Below are 6896 nucleotides of genomic sequence, written 5' to 3'. Positions count from 1 at the left end.
TCTTTCCTTTCTGAGCCCTGCCATGTGTCCAAAAGTTTTTGACCACATATGGTGTGTCTTCGTGTTCGGAAGAAATTGCGTAACAAATTATGGGGTCCAATTTTTGCTATTATCCATTGTGAAAATTACAAATATGGGGCTAAAACAACATTTTCGTTTCCACATCCACATTTTAAAAAGTTCTGTGAAGCACTTAGGGGGTCAACAAGCTCAACACACCACTAGATGAATTCCTTAATGAATCTAGTTTCCAAAATGGGGTCACTTTTGGAGGGTTTCTGCTGTGTTTGGTACCTCGGGGGCTTTGCAAATGTGACATGGTGTCTGCATTCTATTCCAGTCAAATTTACATTCCAAATACCAAATATCGCTTCTTCCCTTCCAAGCCCTGCCGTGTGTCCAAACAGATTTTTTTGACTGTTTGGTATCACCGCAATCAGAAGAAAGTAGGTAACAAACTGTGGGTCCACTTTTTCATGGTACCTCTTGCAAAAGTGAAAAATTTGGGGCAACATTTTTGTCAAAAATTGAAATTTTTCAATATAATGTTATCAAATATGTAGTACATGTAAGTTCAAAATGCTCACTATACCCATGGATAAAAACCTTGAGGGGTGCAGTTTCCAAAATGGGGTTGCTTGTGAGGGGTTTCTGCTGTTTGGGTGCCTTAGAGGCCGTGCAAATGCGACACGGTGCCTGCAAATTATTTCAGCCAAATTTGTGTTTCAAAATTCAAATGATGCTCCTTTCCTTCCGAGCCCTGTCGTTTGTCAAAACAGAGGTATCTGACCATATATGGGGAATAAGCACGCTCAGAAGAAACTTGGTAACAAGTCGGGTCAATTTTATTGTGCTATTCCTTGTAAAAGTGAAAAAAATGGGGCTAAAGCAACATTTTAGAGTAAAAATGAAATTTTTCTATTTGACTTTGTATTAATTCCTGTATAGGTCCAGAAGAGTTAACAAAAATTCCTGACAGCAGTTTTGAAATATTTAAGGGGTGCGTTTTTTTAAATAGTATCACTTTTGGGGAGTTTCCATTATATAAGCCCTTCAAAGTCTATTGAAATGTGAAACAGGTTTTGTAAATTTCTTGAAAAAAATGAGAAATTGCTATTAAACTTTTAATCACTCTAACATACTAAAAAAATAAAATGACATTTGAAAAATGATGCTGATGTAATGTAGACATAAGGGAAATGTCGTCTATTAATGACTAACTGGTTTAGGGATATAATGATTGAAAGTTTGAAAATTGAAAGTTTTTCAAAATTTTCTCTAAAATTCCGATATTTTCCCAAATAAATGCAAAAAATATCGACCTAAATTTACTACTAAAATAGACTACAAAACCTTCTCAGCTGGGATACGTTGAAGCGTTAAAGAGTTATTACCACATATAGTGACGCCGGACAGAGTTCAAAAATTTGGCCTGGTCATTAAAGGGAATCTGTCAGCAAGTTTTTGCTATATAATCTGAAGACAGCATGAGGTAAGCCACGGACCCACTATCAGTATTTTTGGAGGAAAATGGGGGGTGCATCTTATAGTCCGAATGTTGTGGGGGGTATATATATATACACTGTGTGGGGTGTGGGGGGAGCGGTAACGGCGGAGGAGCGGGGCACAGGAGGCAGCTGCCGCCTGCTGCAGCCTACACTGTCCCCGCTGCTAAAGAAAATTAATATTCACTGCTCTCCAAGCCCATGGGGCGTGGGGAGCAGTGAATATTCATGCTCCTTAATAGCGGAACACAGTGTAGCCGCAGCGCGGCTCCTGCTGTTGCCGGAATCACCTGTGTCCGCTGTTAAAGGGCATGAATATTCAACCTCTCTCCACGCCCATGGGAGTGGAGAGGGGTGAATATTCATGCCCTTTAATAAGCGGATACACGCAATAGCCCGGCAGCAGCAGGAGCCGCGCTGCGGCTACGCTGCGTGCCGGCTATTAAGGAGCATGAAGTCACTGCTCCCTGCGCCCACAGTCCTGGCGTGGGGAGCAGTGACTTCCGGCAGCTGATCTCTCCATGTGAGCCGCGCATGGTAGTGACGTCATGCGCGGCCCACATGGAGAGATCAGTGCGGGCAGACAGGATGCAGCGCTGGAGAAGAGAAGAAAGGTGAGTAGGAGTGTTTATTTTTTTATGTGCAGCCTGGTGGGGATTAGGGGGACCATGCATACTAGGATAAGGATGAGGGGGCCATACATACAAGGGTAAGGATGAGGGGTGCCATGCATACCAGGATAACCCTGATGGGGGCATACATAACAGGATAAAGATGAGGGGGCCATACATACCAGGAAAAGGATGAGGGGCCATACATACCAGGATAAGGATGAGGGGTGCTATGCATACCAGGATAGGGATCAGGGGTGCCATGCATACCAGGATAGGGATTAGGGGTGCCATGCATACCAGGACAGGGATGAGGGGTGCCATGCATACCAGGATGGGGATGAGGGGGTGCCATGCATACTAGGATGGGGATTGCTGTGCCATGCATACCAGGATGGGGATGAGGGGTGCCATGCATACCAGGATAGGGATGAGGGGTGCCATGCATACCAGGACAGGGATGAGGGGTGCCATGCATACCAGGATAGGGATGAGGGGTGCCATGCATACCAGGATAAGGATGAGGGGTGCCATGCATACCAGGATGGAGGGATGCCAGGCATACCAGGATTGGGATGGGGACCACATATAAAAGGAAGGGGGGGGGGGCACATATACCAGGATGGGGGATATTGTCAGAATTGTGTGACATTACCCCTATACCAGTGTCAGCAGAAGACCCCCTCCCCCTTAAAAGTGTATCATGACCACATTTTTTGCTTACATTTTTATTTTTTTATTTTCCTCCTCTAAGGCTAAGTGCCCACGTTGCGGAACTGAAGCATATTTTTTACGCTTCTCCCTGGCGGGAAAATCGCATGTGGATTTTACATGCGGTTTTCCCGCCAGGTAGAAGCGTTTGTGAGACGTCTTTGCAGCGTCTTTGCTTGCATTTCCGCATGCGGGTTATCAAGCACTTCTCCAAGTGATTTAAGCATCACTTGGAAAAGTGCTTGACAACTTGTTCACACTATATAAATCCATGCAACCGGTATGGATTTATATAGTGTGACCAAGTAATAGTTAAAAAAAAAGAATCAGAATGGTAAAAAATAAAAAAATAAAGTTTATACTCACCTTCCGATGCATTCTCTGCCCCGTCCGGAGTGTTGAGCGGCTCACGCTGTTGTGTGCAGGACCTGCGGTGAAGTCATTGAGTCATGTGATGGGTCACATGACTCAATGACGTGGCAGGTCCTTCACACAACAGCGCGACGGAGGGAAAACATCAGAAGATAAGTATAAACTTTATTTTATTCTTTTTTTTTACAGGTTCTTTGGTACCCAGGTCTGGATGAGAGTCTCCTCTCCTCCAGACTTGGGTACCATCCGCACATTGATTCCGCTGCGCTTCCGTAAAATTAATGAACATGCTGCGGATTTTTGACCGCAGCATATACGCTGCGGAAAAATCCGCAGCATAAGCATTGACATTGCGGAATGCCATTGGGGACCATGGGGTGCGGATATACATGCGTTTTACAAGCGTTTACGCTGCGGAAATTCCGCAGCATATACGCTTGTAATATGCAACGTGGGCACGCAGCCTAAAACCTAGGTGCGTCTTATGGTCCGGTGCGTCTTATGGTCCGAAAAATACGGTATATACAGTAGAGACCAAAAGTTTGGACACACCTTAATTCATAGTTTTGATGCCTTCAGTGTGAATGTACAATTTTCAAAGTCATGAAAATACAGAAAAATCTTTAAATGAGAAGGTGTGTCCAAACTTTTGGTCTGTACTATACTGGTTTTCTGCACCATTATTCCTTCTACTCATTCTCTATATGTCAACCAGGGCTGCTTCTATCATGAGGTGAGATGAGCATCTTGCCCCAGGCGCTGGTTGGAGCTGTGTGAGAGGGGTGGCAGAATGCGGCTGCTGCCCCCTCAGAGACACTAGACACAGGCCTGTAGGCGGCTGCTGCCCCCTCAGAGACACTAGACACAGGCCTGTAGGCGGCTGCTGCCCCCTCAGAGACACTAGACACAGGCCTGTAGGCAGCTGCTGCCCCCTCAGAGACACTAGACACAGGCCTGTAGGCGGCTGCTGCCCCCTCAGAGACACTAGACACAGGCCTGTAGGCTGCTGCTGCCCCCTCAGAGACACTAGACACAGGCCTGTAGGCGGCTGCTGCCCCCTCAGAGACACTAGACACAGGCCTGTAGGCGGCTGCTTCCCCCTCAGAGACACTAGACACAGGCCTGTAGGCGGCTGCTGCCCCCTCAGAGACACTAGACACAGGCCTGTAGACGGCTGCTGCCCCCTCAGAGACACTAGACACAGGCCTGTAGACGGCTGCTGCCCCCTCAGAGACACTAGACACAGGCCTGTAGACGGCTGCTGCCCCCTCAGAGACACTAGACACAGGTCTGTAGGCGGCTGCTGCCTCCTCAGAGACACTAGACACAGGCCTGTAGGCGGCTGCTGCCCCCTCAGAGACACTAGACACAGGCCTGTAGGCGGCTGCTGCCTCCTCAGAGACACTAGACACAGGCCTGTAGGCGGCTGCTGCCCCCTCAGAGACACTAGACACAGGCCTGTAGGCGGCTGCTGCCCCCTCAGAGACACTAGACACAGGCCTGTGGGCGGCTGCTGCCCCCTCAGAGACACTAGACACAGGCCTGTAGACGGCTGCTGCCCCCTCAGAGACACTAGACACAGGCCTGTAGACGGCTGCTGCCTCCTCAGAGACACTAGACACAGGCCTGTAGGCGGCTGCTGCCTCCTCAGAGACACTAGACACAGGCCTCTAGGCGGCTGCTGCCCCCTCAGAGACACTAGACACAGGCCTGTAGGCGGCTGCTGCCCCGTCAGAGACACTAGACACAGGCCTGTAGGCGGCTGCTGCCTCCTCAGAGACACTAGACACAGGCCTGTAGGCGGCTGCTGCCTCCTCAGAGACACTAGACACAGACCTGTAGGTGGCTGCTGCCCCCTCAGAGACACTAGACACAGGCCTGTAGGCTGCTGCTGCCCCCTCAGAGACACTAGACACAGGCCTGTAGGCGGCTGCTGCCCCCTCAGAGACACTAGACACAGGCCTGTAGGCGGCTGCTGCCCCCTCAGAGACACTAGACACAGGCCTGTAGGCGGCTGCTGCCCCCTCAGAGACACTAGACACAGGCCTGTAGGCGGCTGCTGCCCCCTCAGAGACACTAGACACAGGCCTGTAGGCGGCTGCCAGTCACAGTGTATCAGACAGACGGGCGAGATCGCAGAGCAGAGGGGGGCGCTCCAATGCTGGCTCCATACTCAGGGGCAGCGTCGTACTGCTGAGCCTCGGGCCCACCAGAGGAAATTATTCCTGGGGCCCAATATGTAACTACATAGAAATAATACAAGCCCACCAATTGTGAGATAAAATATGCTAGTATTGTGGTGTAACATAAAAACACAATGGTTCACATTTATCAAAAATGGCAGAATTTGAGCAAACTCTTTTGTACTCACTTCAACTCCATTATTCCATATTTATCAAATTTCGTCACTAATGATACATTTGGTGCAAATTATTTAAGCACAACATTTTAAGCATGGTAGCACACTTCTCAATGTTAAAAAAGAGCTGACATCCAGTGTGTCAAATGTTGCATAGTAATATAATTTTGTACAAATTGCAACTTTTTCTGCATGTAAAAATGGTTTTAATATGAATGCATTTGTTTCGTGCCTTTTTTAAGACAGCCGGTGCCAGGGTGCTCCTGTCCCCAGGCACATACATAAAATCAATTCGAAATATATTAATCCCTTGGCATAAATGAACATACAGTACCAGTACGTCCACAGCAGGGTCCACGTGTGTGGAGTTGGCTCAGGAGTGGAGACCACTTCACACGCAACATACAGCGGGCATGTGCCGGTATGGTAACCATTCAGCTGTGCACACGCAACATACAGCGGGCATGTGCCTGTATGGTGACCATTCAGCTGTGCACACACAACATACAGCGGGCATGTGCCTGTATGGTGACCATTCAGCTGTGCACACGCAACATACAGCGGTCATGTGCCTGTATGGTGACCATTCAGCTGTGCACACGCAACATAGAGCGGGCATGTGCCTGTATGGTGACCATTCAGCTGTGCACACGCAACATACAGCGGGCATGTGCCTGTATGGTGACCATTCAGCTGTGCGCACGCAACATACAGCGGGCATGTGCCTGTATGGTGACCATTCAGCTGTGCGCACGCAACATACAGCGGGCATGTGCCTGTATGGTGACCATTCAGCTGTGCACACGCAACATAGAGCGGGCATGTGCCTGTATGGTGACCATTCAGCTGTGCACACACAACATACAGCGGGCATGTGCCTGTATGGTGACCATTCAGCTGTGCACACGCAACATACAGCGGGCATGTGCCTGTATGGTGACCATTCAGCTGTGCACACGCAACATACAGCGGGCATGTGCCTGTATGGTGACCATTCAGCTGTGCACATGCAACATACAGCGGGCATGTGCCTGTATGGTGACCATTCAGCTGTGCACACTCAACATACAGCGGGCATGTGCCTGTATGGTGACCATTCAGCTGTGCACACGCAACATACAGCGGGCATGTGCCTGTATGGTGACCATTCAGCTGTGCACACGCAACATACAGCGTTCATGTGCCTGTATGGTGACCATTCAGCTGTGCACACGCAACAAACAGCAGGCATGTGCCTGTATGGTGACCATTCAGCTGTGCACACGCAACAAACAGCAGGCATGTGCCTGTATGGTGACCATTCAGCTGTGCACACGCAACATACAGCGGGCATGTGCC

Source organism: Phyllobates terribilis, unplaced genomic scaffold, assembly GCF_046119375.1.
Source record: "Phyllobates terribilis strain yellow unplaced genomic scaffold, ASM4611937v1 Scaffold_143__1_contigs__length_4665640, whole genome shotgun sequence".
Taxonomy (NCBI): domain Eukaryota; kingdom Metazoa; phylum Chordata; class Amphibia; order Anura; family Dendrobatidae; genus Phyllobates; species Phyllobates terribilis.
This window is presented reverse-complemented; position numbering follows the sequence as displayed.